Source organism: Arachis ipaensis, chromosome B5 (assembly GCF_059453495.1).
Source record: "Arachis ipaensis isolate K30076 ecotype BB chromosome B5, ASM5945349v1, whole genome shotgun sequence".
Taxonomy (NCBI): domain Eukaryota; kingdom Viridiplantae; phylum Streptophyta; class Magnoliopsida; order Fabales; family Fabaceae; genus Arachis; species Arachis ipaensis.
In genome coordinates this window covers 133,502,399-133,522,109 of record NC_142440.1, presented here as the reverse complement: position 1 = coordinate 133,522,109, position 19,711 = coordinate 133,502,399, and the positions used below count along the sequence as shown (strand labels likewise).

The 19,711-nt window shown below is 40.4% G+C and overlaps 2 non-coding genes across 2 annotated transcripts; both read right to left on the bottom strand.

Annotated features, from left to right (window-relative positions):
• Nucleotides 1-1,574: 1,574 nt before the first annotated feature.
• Nucleotides 1,575-1,682, bottom strand: LOC148565843 (small nucleolar RNA R71). The gene has a single exon (XR_015885560.1). It is a non-coding gene; the product is annotated as a small nucleolar RNA R71 (small nucleolar RNA).
• Nucleotides 1,683-10,409: 8,727 nt separating this feature from the next.
• LOC148565842 (small nucleolar RNA R71) lies at nt 10,410-10,517 on the bottom strand. The gene has a single exon (XR_015884462.1). It is a non-coding gene; the product is annotated as a small nucleolar RNA R71 (small nucleolar RNA).
• Between the last annotated feature and the right edge of the window lie 9,194 nt (nt 10,518-19,711).

The following is a 19,711-nucleotide window of genomic DNA, read 5'->3' as shown; positions in this document are numbered from 1 at the left end:
TCAAGGGGAACAAAGCATCTTCATACGCTTATCTGAAATCCACCAATGAATTACATAAGTATCTCTATCTTTATTTTATGTTTTATTCATCTTTTAATTATCACTCCTCCATCACCATTTGAATCTGCCTGACTGATATTTACAAGATGACCTTAGCTTGCTTCAAGCCGACAGTCTCCGTGGGATCGACCCTTACTCACGTAAGGTTTATTACTTGGATGACCCAGTGCACTTGCTGGTTAGTTGTGCGGAATTGTGACAATGTGTGATTCACGTTTGAGAGCTCCAAGTCTTTGGCGCCATTGTTGATGATCACAATTTCGTGCACCAAGTTCTTGGCGTCGTTGCCGGGGATTGTTCGAGTTTGGACAACTGACGGTTCATCTTGTTGCTTAGATTAGGTATCTTTTCTTCAGAATTTTTAAGAATGAATTCTAGAGTTTCAAGGTGATGTTCTTATCATCACAAAAGCTGATTGATTCTCATCAATTTAGCTGCTGAATGTAATGTCCTGCTGAAACTTGGCCAAACATGTGTAATCCTTTTTAGACTGAAGCTTTAGACTAACATTGCATGATTCCTGGAATTCTTATTAAAAGTTTTGATTCTCTTTATTTTCTTTTCCATATAAATTTCGAAAAATCACAAAAATCAAAAATATTTTATGTCTCTTGTTTGAGTCTAGTATCAATTATTAAGTTTGGTGTCAATTGCATGTTTCTGTTCTTCTTGCATTTTTCGAATTCATGCATGTTATTCATTAATCTTCAAGTTGTTCTTGATGATTTTATTGCTCTGATCTTTAAATTCTCTTGTTTTGTTGTTTCTTACATGCATTTTTAAATTGTTATAGTCCTTAGTATACAAACTTCTAAGTTTGGTGTCTTGCATGCATTGTTTATTTGATCTTAGTTGCATTTTTATTGATTCTCATCATCAAAAATTCAAAAATATTTTTAAAACTATGTCTTTTCAAGTCAATAATACAGAGAATTGAAGATTCAGAACATTCAGCAGAGGAATCAAACAGAAAAAGCTGGGACAAAGATAAAGGCATACTTGTTCAAGCTGATCCTGAACCTGAAAGGACCTTGAAGAGAAAGCTAAGAGAAGCTAAAGCACAACTCTCTCTAGAGGGCCTAACAGAGCTCTTCAAAAAAGAAGAAACCATGGCAGCCGAAAACAACAACAATGCCAACAATACAAGGAAGGTGCTTGGTGACTTTACTGCACCTACTCCTGATTTCTATGGGAGAAGCATCTCAATCCCTGCCATTGGAGCAAACAACTTTGAGCTTAAGCCTCAATTAGTTTCTCTAATGCAATAGAATTGCAAGTTTCATGGACTTCTATTGGAAGATCCTTATCAGTTCTTAGCTGAATTTTTGCAAATCTGTGACATTGTCAATACCAATAGGGTTGACCCTGAAGTCCACATACTCATGCTTTTTTCTTTTGCTGTAAGAGACAGAGCTAGGACATGGTTGGATTCACAACCTAAAGAAAGCCTGAACTCTTGAGAAAAGCTAGTCAATGCCTTCTTGGCAAAGTTCTTTCCACCTCAAAAATTGAGTAAGCTTAGAGTGGAAGTCCAAACCTTTAGACAGAAGGATGGTGAGTCCCTCTATGAAGCTTGGGAGAGATATAAGCAATTGATCAGAAGGTGCCCTTCTGACATGCTTTCAGAAGGGAGCATCATAGGAATCTTCTATGATGGTCTGTCTGAACTATCCAAGATGTCATTGGATAGCTTTGCTGGAGGATCTCTTCATCTGAAGAAGACGCCTACAGAAGCTCAAGAACTCATTGAAATGGTTGCAAATAACCAATTCATGTACACTTCTGAAAGGAATCATGTGAATAATGGGACAACTCAGAAGAAGGGAGTTCTTGAGATTGATACTTTGAATGCCATATTGGTTCAGAATAAAATATTGAACTAAATAGTCAATATGATTTCTCAGAGTCTGTCTAGAATGCAAGCAGCAACAGGCAGTACTAAGGAAGCTTCCTCTGAAGAAGAAGCTTATGATCCTGAGAACCCAGCAATGGAAGAGGTGAATTACATGGGAGAACCCTATGGAAACACCTATAATCTTTCATGGAGAAATCATCCAAATCTCTCATGGAAGGATCAACAGAGACCTCAACAAGGTTTCAACAACAATAATGGTGGAAGAAACAGGTTTAGCAATAGCAAGCCTTTTCCATCATCTTCTCAGCAACAGACAGAGAATTCTAAGCAGAGCCACTCTGACTTAGCAACCATTGTCTCTGATCTAATCAAAACCACTCAAAGTTTCATGACTGAAACAAGGTCCTCCATTAGAAATTTGGAGGCACAAGTGGGTCAGCTGAGTAAGAAAATTACTGAACTCCCTCCTAGTGCTCTCCCAAGCAATACAGAAGAGAATCAAAAAAGAGAGTGCAAGGCCATTACCACAACCCACACGGCTGAACCTGGAGAGGAGGAAGAGGCAGTGATTCCCACTGAGGAAGACCTCAATGGACGCCCACTGACCTCCATGGAGCTCCCTAATGAGGAACCATGGGAATCTGAGGCTCACACTGAGAACATAGAGATTCCGTTAAATTTACTTTTGCCATTCATGAGCTCTGATGAGTACTCTTCCTCTGAAGAGGATGAAGATGTCACTGAAGAGCAACTTGCTAAGTACCTTGGAGCAATCATGAAGCTAAATACCAAGCTATTTGGTAATGAGACTTGGGAGAATGAACCTCCATTGCTCATCAAAGAACTGGATGACTTGACTAGGTAGAGATTACCTCAAAAGAGACAGGACCCTGGAAATTTCTCAATCCCTTGTACCATAGGCACCATGACCTTTGAGAAGGCTCTGTGTGACCTAGGGTCAAGCATAAACCTTATGCCTCTCTCTGTAATGGAGAAGCTAGGGATCATTGAGGTACAAGCTGCAAGAATCTCACTAGAGATAGCAGACAATTCAAAGAAACATGCTTATGGACTTGTAGAGGATGTCTTGGTAAAGGTTGAAGACCATTACATCCCTGCTGATTTCATAATCCTAGAAACTGGGAAGTGTATGGATGAATCCATCATCCTTGGCAGACCCTTCCTAGCCACAGCAAAGGTTGTGATTGATGTTGACAGAGGAGAATTAATCATTCAAGTGAATGAAGACTCCCTTGTGTTTAAAGCTCAAGGATATCCATCTGTAACCATGGAGAGGAAGCATGAAGAGCTTCTCTCAATACAGAGTCAAACAGAGCCCCCACAGTCAAACTCTAAGTTTGGTGTTGGGAGGCCATAACCAAACTCTAAGTTTGGTGTTGAACCCCCACATTCAAACTCTAAGTTTGGTGTTGGGAGGTTCCAACATTGCTCTGAACATCTGTGAGGCTCCATGAGAGCCACTGTCAAGCTATTGACATTAAAGAAGCGCTTGTTGGGAGGCAACCCAATTTTTACTTATCTATGTTAAATTTCTATTTTCCTTTGTTATTTTATGTAGGTTGATGATCATGTGAAGTCACAAAAACAATTGAAAAAGCAAAAATAAAGTGAAAAGCAGAATGAAAAACAGAACACCCTGGAGGAGATAGTTACTGGCGTTTAAACGCCAGTAAAGGTAGCAGAATGGGCGTTAAACGCCCAGTCTGGCACCATTCTGGGCGTTTAACGCCAGAAAAGGGCACCAGACTGGCGTTTAACGCCAGGAATGGGCAAGAAGCTGGCGTTAAACGCCAGAAAAGGGTAGCAGCCTGGCGTTTAACGCCAGGAATGGGCAAGAAACTGGCGTTAAATGCCAGAAATGGGCAGCAGCCTGGCGTTTAACGCCAGGAATGGGCAAGAAACTGGCGTTAAACGCCAGAAATGGGCAGCAGCCTGGCGTTTAACGCCAGGATTGGCAGAAAGGGGCGTTTTGCACGCCACTTGGTGCAGGGATGAGATATCCTTGACACATCAGGATCTGTGGACCCCACAGGATACCCACCTACCCCACCACTCTCTCTTTTCTTCACCCATTCACCAATCACCTCAATACCTCTTCCCCAAAAACCCCTCACCTATCAAATCCCACTATTCTCTTCACCACTCACATCCATCCTTCATAAAACCCCACCTACCTCACCATCCAAATTCAAACCACTTTTCCTCCCAAACCCACCTTCTATAGCCGAACCATACACACCCCTCTCACCTCTATATAAACCCATTTTCACTACTTCATTTTCACACAACCTAAACACCACTTCTCCCCCTTGGCCGAAACACAAAGCCCACTCCATCTCCTGTATTTCTTCTTCTTCTACTCTCTTCTTTCTTCTTTTGCTCGAGGACGAGCAACCTTCTAAGTTTGGTGTGGTAAAAGCTAAAGCTTTTTATTTTTTCATAACCATTTATGGCACCAAAGGCCGGAGAAACCTCTAGAAAGAGGAAAGAGAAGGCAAAAGCTTCCACCTCCGAGTCATGAGAGATGGAGAGATTCCTCTCAAGGGTGCATCAAGACCACTTCTATGAAGTTGTGGCCAAGAAGAAGGTGATCCCCGAGGTCCCTTTTAAGCTCAAAAAGGGCGAATATCCGGAGATCCGACATGAGATCCGAAGAAGAGGTTGGGAAGTTCTCACCAATCCCATTCAACAAGTCGGAATCTTAATAGTTCAAGAGTTCTATGCCAATGCATGGATCACCAAGAACCATGATCAAAGTGTGAACCCGGACCCCAAGAATTGGCTTACAATGGTCCGAGGAAAATACTTGGATTTTAGTCCGGAAAATGTAAGGTTGGCATTCAACTTGCCCATGATGCAAGGAGATGCACACCCCTACACTAGAAGGGTCAACTTTGGTCAAAGGTTGGACCAAGTCCTCATGGACATCTGTGAAGAGGGCGCCCAATGGAAGAGAGATTCAAGAGGGAAGCCGGTTCAACTAAGAAGGCATGACCTCAAGCCCGTGGCTAGGGGATGGTTGGAGTTCATCCAACGCTCAATCATTCCCACTAGCAACCGGTCCGAAGCTACTATAGACCGGGCTATCATGATACATAGCATCATGATTGGAGAGGAAGTGGAAGTTCATGAGGTTATATCCCAAGAACTCTACAAGGTGGCGGACAAGTCCTCTCCTTTGGCAAAGTTAGCCTTCCCTCATCTCATTTGTCACCTTTGCAATTCGGTTGGAATTGACATAGAGGGAGACATTCTCATTGATGAGGACAAACCCATCACTAAGAAAAGGATGGAGAAAACAAGAGAACCTCATCAAGAGAATGAGGAAATTCCTCATCATGAAATCTCTGAGATACCTCAAGGGATGCAATTTCCTCCACAAAACTATTGGGAGCAAATCAACACCTCCCTAGGAGAATTAAGTTTCAACATGGGACAACTAAGGGTGGAGCACCAAGAGCATTCCATCCTCCTCCATGAAATTAGAGAAGACCAAAGAACCATGAGAGAGGAGCAACAAAGGCAAGGAAGAGACATTGAGGAGCTCAAGCACTCCATAAGATCTTCAAGAGGAAGAACAAGCCGCCATCACTAAGGTGGACCCGTTCTTTAACTTCCTTGTTCTTTATTTTCCTGTTTTTCGAAAATTATGCTTTATGTTTATCTATGTTTGTGTCTTTATTACATGATCATTAGTGTCTATGCCTTAAAGCTATGAAAATGAATACATCACCTTTCTTAAATGAAAAATGTTTTTAATTGAAAAAGAAAAAGAAGTGCATGAATTTCAAATTTTAAAACAGTTTAATTATTTTGATGTGGTGGCAATACTATTGTTTTTCTGAATTAATGCTTGAACAGTGCATATTTTTGAATTTGATTGTTTATGAATGTTAAAATTGTTGGCTCTTGAAAGAATGATGGGAAAAGGAAAAATGTTATCTGATGATCTGAAAAATCATAAAATTGATTCTTGAAGCAAGAAAGAGCAGTGAAAAGCTTGCAAAAAAAAAGAGGCAAAAAAAAAAAAAGAGAAAAGAAATAGAAAGAAAAAGAAAAGCAAGCAGAAAAAGCCAATACCCCTTTAAACCAAAAGGCAAGGGTGATAAAAAGGATCCAAGGCTTTGAGCATCAGTGGATAGGAGGGCCCACAGGAATAAAATCCAGGCCTAAGCGGCTAAACCAAGCTGTCCCTAACCATGTGCTTGTGGCGTGAAGGTGTCAAGTAAAAACTTGAGACTGAGCGGTTAAAGTCGAGGTCCAAAGCAAAAAGAAGAGTGTGCTTAAGAACCCTGGACACCTCTAATTGGGGACTCTAGCAAAGCTGAGTCACAATCTGAAAAGGTTCACCCAGTTATGTGTCTGTGGCATTTATGTATCCGGTGGTAATACTGGAAAACAAAGTGCTTAGGGCCACGGCCAAGACTCATAAAGTAGCTGTGTTCAAGAATCAACATACTTAACTAGGAGAATCAATAACACTATCTGGATTCTGAGTTCCTATAGATGCCAATCATTCTGAACTTCAAGGGATAAAGTGAGATGCCAAAACTGTTCAGAAGCAAAAAGCCAAAAGCCCCGCTCATCTAATTAATACTGATCTTCATAGATGTTTTTGGAATTCATTGTATATTCTTTTCTTTTTATCCTATTTGATTTCCAGTTGCTTGGGGACAATCAACTATTTAAGTTTGGTGTTGTGATGAGCGGATAATTTATACGCTTTTTGGCATTGTTTTTAGTATGTTTTTAGTATATTTTAATTAGTTTTTATTATATTTTTATTAATTTTTATTTAAAAATCATATTTCTAGACTTTACTATGAGTTTGTGTATTTTTCTGTAATTTCAGGTATTTTCTGGCTGAAATTGAGGGACCTGAGCAAAAATCTGATTCAGAGGCTGAAAAAGGACTGCAGATGCTGTTGGATTCTGACCTCCCTGCACTCAAAGTAGATTTTCTGGAGCTACAGAAACCCAATTGGTGCGCTCTTAATTGCGTTGGAAAGTAGACATCCTGGGCTTTCCAGAAATATATAATAGTCCATACTTTTCCCAAGATTTGATGGCCCAAACAGGCGTTCCAAGTCAGCTCAAGAATTCTGGCGTTTAACTCCAAAACTGGCACAAAAGCTGGAGTTAAACACCCAAACTGGCACAAAAGCTGGTGTTTAATTCCAAGAAAAGTCTCTACATATGGAAGCTTCAATGCTCAGCCCAAGCACACACCAAGTGGGCTTGGAAGAAGATTTCTGCATTAATTACTGATTTCTGTAACCCTAGGCTACTAGTTTTCTATAAATAGGACCTTTTGCTATTGTATTTTTCATCTTGGGACGTTTAGTCCTTAGACCTTTGAGGCTGGCCATTCGGCCATGCTCACTATTTGTTCTTATGTATTTTCAACGGTGGAGTTTCTACACACCATAGATTAAGGTGTGGAGCCATGCTGTTCTTCATGAATTAATACAAAGTACTATTATTTTTCTATTCAACTCAAGTTTATTTCTTCTCCAAGATATTCATTCGTTCTTCAACTTGATGAATGTGATGATCCGTGACACTCATCATTGTTCTCACCCATGAACATGTGCCTGACAACCACCTCTGTTCTACTAGTAATGGCTTGAATGCGTATCTCTTGGGTTTCTAATCGAAGATTGGAACCTTCGTGGTATAGGCTAGAATTATTGGCGGCCATTCCTGAGATCCGGAACGTCTAAATCTTGTCTGTGGTATTCCGAGTAGGATCTGGGAAGAGATGACTGTGACGAGCTTCAAACTCGCAATTGTGGGGCGTGTGACAGACGCAAAAGGATCAATGGATCCTATTCCGACATGATCGAGAACCGACAACTGATTAGCCGATGTTGTGACAGAGCATCAGGACCATTTTCACTGAGAGGACGGGATGTAGCCATTGACAACGGTGATGCCCAACATAAAGCTTGCCATGGAAAGGAGTATGGATGATTGGAAGAAGGCAATAGGAAAGCAGAGGTTCAAGGGGAACAAAGCATCTTCATACGCTTATTTGAAATCCACCAATGAATTACATAAGTATCTCTATCTTTATTTTATGTTTTATTCATCTTTTAATTATCAATCCTCCATCACCATTTGAATCTGTCTGACTCAGATTTACAGGATGACCATAGCTTGCTTCAAGCCGACAGTCTCCGTGGGATCGACCCTTACTCACGTAAGGTTTATTACTTGGACGACCCAGTGCACTTGCTGGTTAGTTGTGTGGAGTTGTGACAATGTGTGATTCACGTTTGAGAGCTCCAAGTCTTTGGCGCCATTGTTGATGATCACAATTTCGTGCACCAAGTTCTTGGCGCCGTTGCCGGGGATTGTTCGAGTTTGGACAACTGACGGTTCATCTTGTTGCTTAGATTAGGTATCTTTTCTTCAAAATTTTTAAGAATGAATTCTAGAGTTTCAAGGTGATGTTCTTATCATCACAAAAGCTGATTGATTCTCATCAATTTAGCTGCTGAATGTAATGTCCTGCTGAAGCTTGGCCAAACATGTGTAATCCTTTTTAGACTGAAGCTTTAGACTAACATTGCATGATTCCTGGAATTCCTATTAAAAGTTTTGATTCTCTTTATTTTCTTTTCCATATAAATTTCGAAAAATCACAAAAAAAATTATAAAACCATAAAAATAAAAAATATTTTATGTTTCTTGTTTGAGTCTAGTATCAATTTTTAAGTTTGGTGTCAATTGCATGTTTCTGTTCTTCTTGCATTTTTCGAATTCATGCATGTTCTTCATTAATCTTCAAGTTATTCTTGATGATTTCATTGCTCTGATCTTCAAATTCTCTTGTTTTGTTGTTTCTTACATGCATTTTTAAATTGTTATAGTCCTTAGTATACAAACTTCTAAGTTTGGTGTCTTGCATGCATTGTTATTTGATCTTAGTTGCATTTTTATTGATTCTCATCATCAAAAATTCAAAAATATTTTTAAAACTATGTCTTTTCAAGTCAATAATACAGAAAATTGAAGATTCAGAACATTCAGCAGAGGAATCAAACAGAAAAAGCTGGGCGTTCAAAACGCCCAGTGAAGAAGAAAAACTAGCGTTTAAACGCCAGCTAGGGTACCTGGCTGGGCGTTCCTAGCTGGGCGTTTAACGCCCAAAAAGGTAGAGATTTGGGCGTTAAACGCCAGAATGGGCACCATTCTGGGCGTTTAACGCCAGGATGACACTAGAGGGAAGATTTTGTTTTTAATTCACATTTTTTTCAAGTTTTCATAATTTTTCAAAATCAAATCTTTTTCAAATCATATCTTTTCAATCATATCTCTTTCAAAATCAATTTCTTTCCATTTTATATTTATTTTTACTATTTTCAAAAATCTTTGCTTCAATTAAAGATTTACTTCAAAATTTTTAAGTTGTTACTTGCCTATTAAGAAAGGATCAAACTTTAAATTTTAAAATCATATCTTTTAATTTCTTGATAGTCAAGTAATCAACTTTAATTTTAAAAATTTTCTCTTTTTAATTTGATTTTCAATCATATCTTCTCAAACATATCTTTTCAATCACATCTTTTTCAAAATTAATTTTTCAATCATATCTTTTCTAATTTCAAAATCTTTTTCAAAAATCACTTTATTTCTTTCTCAATCTTAGTTTTCAAAAATCTCAATCAAATTTTCAAAATTTGCTTTTTATTATTTCAAAATCTTTTTAAATTATTTTCGAAAATCCTTCCCCTCTTCTCACATCCTTCTATTTAAGGGACTAAGACTCCTCATCAAGGTACAATCCGAACTCCTTCCTTCTTTATATGTTCGAATTCTCCTCCATCTACCTCCTCCTTCTATTCTTCTTTTTCTCTGACACCTCAAGGAATCTCTATACTGTGATATAGAGGATTCCCTACTCTCTTGTTCTCTTCTCTTTCATATGAGCAGGAACAAAGATAAAGGCATACTTGTTCAAGCTGATCCTGAACCTGAAAGGACCTTGAAGAGAAAGCTAAGAGAAGCTAAAGCACAACTCTCTCTAGAGGGCCTAACAGAGCTCTTTAAAAAAGAAGAAACCATGGCAGCCGAAAACAACAACAATGCCAACAATACAAGGAAGGTGCTTGGTGACTTTACTGCACCTACTCCTGATTTCTATGGGAGAAGCATCTCAATCCCTTCCATTGGAGCAAACAACTTTGAGCTTACGCCTCAATTAGTTTCTCTAATGCAACAGAATTGCAAGTTTCATGGACTTCCATTGGAAGATCCTCATCAGTTCTTAGCTGAATTCTTGCAAATCTGTGACACTGTCAAGACCAATGGGGTTGACCCTGAAGTTTACAGACTCATGCTTTTTCCTTTTGCTGTAAGAGACAGAGCTAGGACATGGTTGGATTCACAACCTAAAGAAAGCCTGAACTCTTGGGAAAAGCTAGTCAATGCCTTCTTGGCCAAGTTTTTTCCACCTCAAAAATTGAGTAAGCTTAGAGTGGAAGTCCAAACCTTTAGACAGAAGGATGGTGAGTCCCTCTATGAATCTTGGGAGAGATAAAAGCAATTAATCAGAAGGTGCCCTTTTGACATGCTTTCAGAATGGAGCATCATAGGAATCTTCTATGATGGTCTGTCTGAACTATCCAAGATGTCATTGGATAGCTCTGCTGGAGGATCTCTTCATCTGAAGAAGACGCCTACAGAAGCTCAAGAACTCATTGAAATGGTTGCAAATAACCAATTCATGTACACTTCTGAAAGGAATCCTGTGAATAATGGGACAACTCAGAAGAAGGGAGTTCTTGAGATTGATACTCTGAATGCCATATTGGCTCAGAATAAAATATTGACCCAACAAGTCAATATGATTTCTCAGAGTCTGTCTGGAATGCAAGCAGCAACAGGCAGTACTAAAGAAGCTTCCTCTGAAGAAGAAGCTTATGATCCTGAGAACCCAGCAATGGAAGAGGTGAATTACATGGGAGAACCCTATGGAAACACCTATAATCCTTCATGGAGAAATCATCCAAATCTCTCATGGAAGGATCAACAGAGACCTCAACAAGGTTTTAACAACAATAATGGTGGAAGAAACAGGTTTAGCAATAGCAAGCCTTTTCCATCATCTTCTCAGCAACAGACAGAGAATTCTAAGCAGAGCCACTCTACTTAGCAACCATTGTCTCTGATCTAATCAAAACCACTCAAAGTTTCATGACTAAAACAAGGTCCTCCATTAGAAATTTGGAGGCACAAGTGGGTCAGCTGAGTAAGAAAATTACTGAACTCCCTCCTAGTACTCTCCCAAGCAATACAGAAGAGAATCCAAAATGAGAGTGCAAGGCCATAACCACAACCCACACGGCTGAACCTGGAGAGGAGGAAGAGGCAGTGATTCCCACTGAGGAAGACCTCAATGGACGCCCACTGACCTCCATGGAGCTCCCTAATGAGGAACCATGGGAATCTGAGGCTCACACTGAGACCATAGAGATTCCGTTAAATTTACTTTTACCATTCATGAGCTCTGATGAGTACTCTTCCTCTGAAGAGGATGAAGATGTCACTGAAAAGCAAGTTGCTAAGTACCTTGGAGCAATCATGAAGCTAAATGCCAAGCTATTTGGTAATGAGACTTGGGAGAATGAACCTCCATTGCTCATCAAAGAATTGGATGACTTGACTAGGCAGAGATTATCTCAAAAGAGACAGGACCCTGGAAAGTTCTCAATCCCTTGTACCATAGGCACCATGACCTTTGAGAAGGCTCTGTGTGACCTAGGGTCAAGCATAAACCTTATGCCTCTCTCTGTAATGGAGAAGCTAGGGATCATTGAGGTACAAGCTGCAAGAATCTCACTAGAGATGGCAGACAATTCAAAGAAACAGGCTTATGGACTTGTAGAGGATGTCTTGGTAAAGGTTGAACATCCCTGCTGATTTCATAATCCTAGAAACTGGGAAGTGTATGGATGAATCCATCATCCTTGGCAGACCCTTCCTAGCCACAACAAAGACTGTGATTGATGTTGACAGAGGAGAATTAATCATTCAAGTGAATGAAGACTCCCTTGTGTTTAAAGCTCAAGGATATCCCTCTGTAACCATGGAGAGGAAGCATGAAGAGCTTCTCTCAATACAGAGTCAAACAGAGCCCCCACAGTCAAACTCTAAGTTTGGTGTTGGGAGGCCACAACCAAACTCTAAGTTTGGTGTTGAACCCCCACATTCAAACTCTAAGTTTGGTGTTGGAAGGTTCCAACATTGCTCTGAACATCTGTGAGGCTCCATGAGAGCCACTGTCAAGCTATTGACATTAAAAAAGCGCTTGTTGGGAGGCAACCCAATTTTTACTTATCTATGTTAAATTTCTATTTTCCTTTGTTATTTTATGTAGGTTGATGATCATGTGAAGTCACAAAAATAATTGAAAAAGCAAAAACAAAGTGAAAAGTAGAATGAAAAACAGAACACCCTGTAGGAGATAGTTACTGGCGTTTAAATGCCAATAAAGGTAGCAGAATGGGCGTTAAACGCCCAGTCTGGCACCATTTTGGGCGTTTAACGCCAGAAAGGGCACCAGACTGGCGTTTAACGCCAGGAATAGGCAAGAAGCTGGCGTTAAACGCTAGAAATGGGCAGCAGCCTGGCGTTTAACGCCAGGATTGGCAGAAAGGGGCGTTTTGCACGCCACTTGGTGCAGGGATGAGATATCCTTGACACCTCAGGATCTGTGGACCCCACAGGATCCCCACCTACCCCACCACTTTCTCTCTTCTTCACCCATTCACCAATCACCTCAATACCTCTTCCCCAAAAACCCCTCACCTATCAAATCCCACCATTCTCTTCACCACTCGCATCCATCCTACATAAAACCCCACCTACCTCACCATCCAAATTCAAACCACTTTTCCTCCCAAACCCACCCTCTATAGCGGAACCATACACACCCCTTTCACCTCTATATAAACCCATTTTCACTACTTCATTTTCACACAATCTAAACACCACTTCTCCCCCTTGGCCGAAACACAAAGCCCACTCCATCTCCTCTATTTCTTCTTTTTCTACTCTCTTCTTTCTTCTTTTGCTCGAGGATGAGCAATCTTCTAAGTTTGGTGTGGTAAAAGCTAAAACTTTTTGTTTTTCCATAACCATTTATGGCACCAAAGGCCGGAGAAACCTCTAGAAAGAGGAAAGGGAAGGCAAAAGCTTCCACCTCCGAGTCATGGGAGATGGAGAGATTCCTCTCAAGGATGCATCAAGACCACTTCTATGAAGTTGTGGCCAAGAAGAAGGTGATCCCCGAGGTCCCTTTTAAGCTCTAACAGGACGAATATCCGGAGATCCGATATGAGATCCGAAGAAGAGGTTGGGAAGTTCTCACCAATCCCATTTAACAAGTCAGAATCTTAATGGTTCAAGAGTTCTATGCCAATGCATGGATCACCAAGAACCATGATCAAAGTGTGAACCCGGACCCCAAGAATTGGCTTACAATGGTCCGAGGGAAATACTTGGATTTTAGTCCGGAAAATGTAAGGTTGGCATTCAACTTGCCCATGATGCAAGGAGATGCACACCCCTATACTAGAAGGGTCAACTTTGATAAAATGTTGGACCAAGTCCTCATGGACATCTGTGAAGAGGGCGCCCAATGGAAGAGAGATTCAAGAGGGAAGCCGGTTCAACTAAGAAGGCATGACCTCAAGCCCGTGGCTAGGGGATGGTTGGAGTTCATCCAACGCTCAATCAGTCCCATTAGCAACCGGTCCAAAGCTACTATAGACCGGGCTATCATGATACATAGCATCATGATTGGAGAGGAAGTGGAAGTTCATGAGGTTATATCCCAAGAACTCTACAAGGTGGCGGACAAGTCCTCTCCTTTGGCAAAGTTAGCCTTCCCTCATCTCATTTGTCACCTTTGCAATTCGGTTGGAATTGACATAGAGGGAGACATTCTCATTGATGAGGACAAACCCATCACTAAGAAAAGGATGGAGAAAACAAGAGAACCTCATCAAGAGAATGAGGAAATTCCTCATCATGAAATCCCTGAGATACCTCAAGGGATGCAATTTCCTCCACAAAACTATTGGGAGCAAATCAACACCTCCCTAGGAGAATTAAGTTCCAACATGGGACAACTAAGGGTGGAGCACCAAGAGCATTCCATCCTCCTCCATGAAATTAGAGAAGACCAAAGAACCATGAGAGAGGAGCAACAAAGGCAAGGAAGAGACATTGAGGAGCTCAAGCACTCCATAAGATCTTCAAGAGGAAGAACAAGCCGCCATCACTAAGGTAGACCCGTTCTTTAACTTCCTTGTTCTTTATTTTCCTGTTTTTCGAAAATTATGCTTTATGTTTATCTATGTTTGTGTCTTTATTACATGATCATTAGTGTCTATGCCTTAAAGCTATGAAAATGAATCCATCACCTTTCTTAAATGAAAAATGTTTTTAATTGAAAAAGAAAAAGAAGTGCATGAATTTCAAATTTTAAAACAGTTTAATTATTTTGATGTGGTGGCAATACTATTGTTTTTCTGAATGAATGCTTGAACAATGCATATTTTTGAATTTGATTGTTTATGAATGTTAAAATTGTTGGCTCTTGAAAGAATGATGGGAAAAGGAGAAATGTTATCTGATGATCTGAAAAATCATAAAATTGATTCTTGAAGCAAGAAAAGCAGTGAAAAACTTGCAAAAAAAAAGAGAAAAGAAAAAGAAAGAAAAAGAAAAGCAAGCAGAAAAAGCCAATACCCCTTTAAACCAAAAGGCAAGGGTGATAAAAAGGATCCAAGGCTTTGAGTATCAGTGGATAGGAGGGCCCACAGGAATAAAATCTTGGCCTAAGCGGCTAAACCAAGCTGTCCCTAACCATGTGCTTGTGGCGTGATGGTGTCAAGTAAAAACTTGAGACTGAGCGGTTAAAGTCGAGGTCCAAAGCAAAAAGAAGAGTGTGCTTAAGAACCCTGGACACCTCTAATTGGGGACTCTAGCAAAGCTGAGTCACAAACTGAAAAGGTTCACCCAGTTATGTGTCCGTGGCATTTATGTATCCGGTGGTAATACTGGAAAACAAAGTGCTTAGAGCCACGGCCAAGACTCATAAAGTAGCTGTGTTCAAGAATCAACATACTTAACTAGGAGAATCAATAACACTATCTGGATTCTGAGTTCCTATAGATGCCAATCATTCTGAACTTCAAGGGATAAAGTGAGATGCCAAAACTGTTCAGAAACAAAAAGCCAAAAGCCCCGCTCATCTAATTAATACTAATCTTCATAGATGTTTTTGGAATTCATTGTATATTCTCTTCTTTTTATCCTATTTGATTTTCAGTTGCTTGGAGACAAGCAACAATTTAAGTTTGGTGTTGTGATGAGCGGATAATTTATACGCTTTTTGGCATTGTTTTTAGTATGTTTTTAGTATATTTTAATTAGTTTTTATTATATTTTTATTAGTTTTTATTTAAAAATCACATTTCTGGACTTTACTATGAGTTTGTGTATTTTTCTGTGATTTCAGGTATTTTCTGGCTGAAATTGAGAGACCTGAGCAAAAATCTGATTCAGAGGCTGAAAAAGGACTGCAGATGCTGTTGGATTCTGACCTCCTTGCACTGAAAGTGGATTTTCTGGAGCTACAGAAGCCCAATTGGCGCGCTCTTAATTGCGTTAGAAAGTAGACATTCTGGGCTTTCCAGCAATATATAATAGTCTATACTTTTCCCAAGATTTGATGGTCCAAACAGGCGTTCCAAGTCAGCTCAAGAATTCTGGCGTTTAACTCCAAAACTGGCACAAAAGCTGGAGTTAAACGCCCAAACTGGCACAAAAGCTGGCGTTTAACTCCAAGAAAAGTCTCTACACATGGAAGCTTCAATGCTCAGCCCAAGCACACACCAAGTGGGCCTAGAAGAAGATTTCTGCATTAATTACTGATTTCTGTAACCCTAGGCTACTAGTTTTCTATAAATAGGACCTTTTGCTATTGTATTTTTCATCTTGGGACGTTTAGTCCTTAGACCTTTGAGGCTGGCCATTCGGCCATGCTTACACTATTTGTTCTTATGTATTTTCAATGGTGGAGTTTCTACACACCATAGATTAAGGTGTGGAGCTCTGCTGTTCTTCATGAATTAATACAAAATACTATTGTTTTTCTATTCAACTCAAGTCTATTTCTTCTCCAAGATATTCATTCGTTCTTCAACTTGATGAATGTGATGATCCGTGACACTCATCATTATTCTCACCTATGAACATGTGCCTGACAACCACCTATGTTCTACTAGCAATGGCTTGAATGCGTATCTCTTGGGTTTCTAATCGAAGATTGGAACCTTCGTGGTATAAGCTAGAATTATTGGCGGCCATTCCTGAGATTCGGAACGTCTAAACCTTGTCTGTGGTATTCCGAGTAGGATCTGGGAAGGGATGACTGTGACGAGCTTCAAACTCGCGATTGTGGGGCGTGTGACAGACGCAAAAGGATCAATGTATCCTATTCCGACATGATCGAGAACCGACAGCTGATTAGCCGATGTTGTGACAGAGCATTAGAACCATTTTCACTGAGAGGACGGGATGTAGCCATTGACAATGGTGATGCCCAACATAAAGCTTGCCATGGAAAGGAGTATGAATGATTGGAAGAAGGCAATAGGAAAGCAGAGATTCAAGGGGAACAAAGCATCTTCATACGCTTATCTGAAATCCACCAATGAATTACATAAGTATCTCTATCTTTATTTTATATTTTATTCATCTTTTAATTATCAATCCTCCATCACCATTTGAATCTGCCTGACTGAGATTTACAAGATGACCATAGCTTGCTTCAAGCCGACAGTCTCCGTGGGATCGACCCTTACTCACGTAAGGTTTATTACTTGGACGACCCATTGCACTTGCTGGTTAGTTGTCCGGAATTGTGACAAAGTGTGATTCACGTTTGAGAGCTCCAAGTCTTTGGCACCATTGTTGATGATCACAATTTCGTGCACCAAATACCTTGTGTTTAAAACTCAAGGATCTCCTTCTGTAACCATGGAGAGGAAGTATGAAAAGCTTCTCTCTCTGCAAAGTCAACCAAAGCCCCCACAGTCAAACTCTAAGTTTGGTGTTGAACCCCATAACCAAACTCTAAGTTTGGTGTTGGGAGGTCCCAACCTTGCACTGATTATCTGTGAGGCTCCATGAGAGCTCACTGTCAAGCTATTGACATTAAAGAAGCGCTTGTTGGGAGGCAACCCAATGTTATTTAATCATTTTTATTTTATTTTCTCTTTGTAATTTCATGTTTTATTAGGTTGATTATCATGTGGAGTCACAAAAACTACTGAAAAATTGAAAACAGAATGAAAAACAGCATTGAAAATAGCACACCCTAGAGGAAGGGCTTACTGGCATTTAAACGCCAGTAAGGAGCATCTCGCTGGCGTTTAACGCCAGAACAGAGCATGAAACTGGCGTTAAACGCCAGAAATAAGCAGCAGTCTGGCATTTAAACGCCAGGATTGCACCCAGAGGAAAGCTGGCGTTAAACGCCAGAAACAAGCATCAGACTAGCGTTTAACGCCAGAAACATGCACCATTCTGGCGTTCAATGCCAGAAACATGCTATAGAATGGCGTTGAACACCCAAAACAAGCAAGGAAGTGGCGTTTAACGCCAGAAACATGCTGCAGTCTGGCGTTAAACGCCAGGATTGCATATATAGGGCGTTTTACATGTCTAAAAGGTGCAGGGATGAGAAATCCTCAAACACCTCAGGATCTGTGGACCCCACAGGATTCCCTCAGGATATGTGGACCCCACAGGATCCCCACCTACTTCTTCTCTCCTCTTCACACCTTTCCATAACTCTCTTCCCCAAATACCCCTCACCAATCAACTCAATCACTCTTCCCCATCAACTCTTCACCAATCACATTCATCCTCTCTTCCCCAAAAACCCCACCTACCTTTAAATTCAAAATAATTTCCCTCCCAAACCCAACCCTAAATGGCCGACCCTAAACCCCTCCCCACTCCTATATAAAATCCTCATTCCCTCTTCATTTTCACACAACAAAACCCTCTCTTCTTTCCCTTGGCCGAAACCATCTCTCTCTCCCCCTTCTCCATTTTTTCTTCTTCTTCTACTTCTTTCTTTCCTCTTTTGCTCGGGACGAGCAACCATTTTAAGTTTGGTGGGGTAAAAGCATAGCTTTTTATTTTTTCATAACAATTCATGGCACCTAAGGCCAGAGAAACCTCTAGAAAGAGGAAAGGGAAGGCAATTGCTTCCACCTCTGAGTCATGGAAGATGGAGAGATTCATCTCTAAGGTCCATCAAGACCACTTCTATAAAGTTGTGGCCAAGAAGAAAGTGATCCCTGAGGTTCCTTTCAAGCTCAAAAGGAATGAGTATCCGGAGATCCGACTTGAGATTCAAAGAAGAGGTTAGGAAGTTCTCACCAACCCCATTCAACAAGTCGGGATCCTAATGGTTCAAGAGTTCTATGCAAACACATGGATCACAAGGAACCATGATCAAAGTGTGAACCCAAATCCAAAGCATTGGCTTACTATGGTTCAGGGAAAATACTTAGATTTCAGTCCGGAAAATGTAAGGCTGGCGTTCAACTTGCCAATGATGGAAGAAAACGCACGTCCCTACACAAGAAGGGTCAACTTTGATCAAAGGTTGGACCAAGTCCTCATAGACATATGTGAGGAAGGAGCTCAACGGAAAATTGACTCAAGAGGCAAGCCGGTTCCACTAAGAAGGCATGACCTCAAACCAGTGGCTAGGGGATGGCTAGAGTTCATTCAACGCTCAATCATTCCTACTAGTAACCGGTCTGAAGTTACTATAGACCGGGCCATCGATCCATAGTATCATGATTGGAGAGGAGGTGGAAGTTCATGAGATTATACCTCAAGAACTTTACAAGGTAGCTGACAAGTCCTCCACTTGGGCAAGGTTAGCCTTTCCTCACCTCATATGCCACCTCTGCAATTCAGTTGGAATTGACATAGAGGGAGATATCCTCATTGAAGAGGATAAGCCCATCACTAGGAAAAGGATGGAGCAAACAAGAGATCATGGACCTCAACATGAGCATGAGGAAATTTCTCACCATGAAATCCCTGAGATGCCTCAGGGGATGCACTTTCCTCCACAGAATTATTGGGAACAAATCAACACTTCTCTAGGAGAATTAAGTTCCAATATGGGACAACTAAAGGTGGAGCACCAAGAGCACTCCATCATCCTCCATGAAATTAGAGAAGATCAAAGAGCTATGAGGGAGGAGCAAGAAAGACAAGGAAGAGACATAGAGGAGCTCAAGAGCACCATTGGTTCTTCAAGAAGAGGAAGACGCCACCCTCACTAAGGTGGACTCATTCCTTAATCTCCTTGTTTATTTATTTTCCTATTTTTTGATTTTTGAGCTTTATGTTTTATTTATGTTTGTGTCTTTACTATATGATCATTAGTGTCTAAGTGTCTATGCCTTAAAGTTATGAATATGAATCAATCACCTCTCTTAAATGAAAACTGTTTTAATTACAAAAGAACAAGAAGTACATGGTTTCAAATTCATCCTTGAAACTAGTTTAATTATTTTGATGTGGTGACAATACTTTTTGTTTTCTGAATGAATGCTTGAACAGTGCATATGTCTTTTGAAGTTGATGTTTAATGAATGTTAAATATGTTGGCTCTTGAAGAATAAGGAAAAAGGAGAAATGTTATTTGATAATCTGAAAAATCAT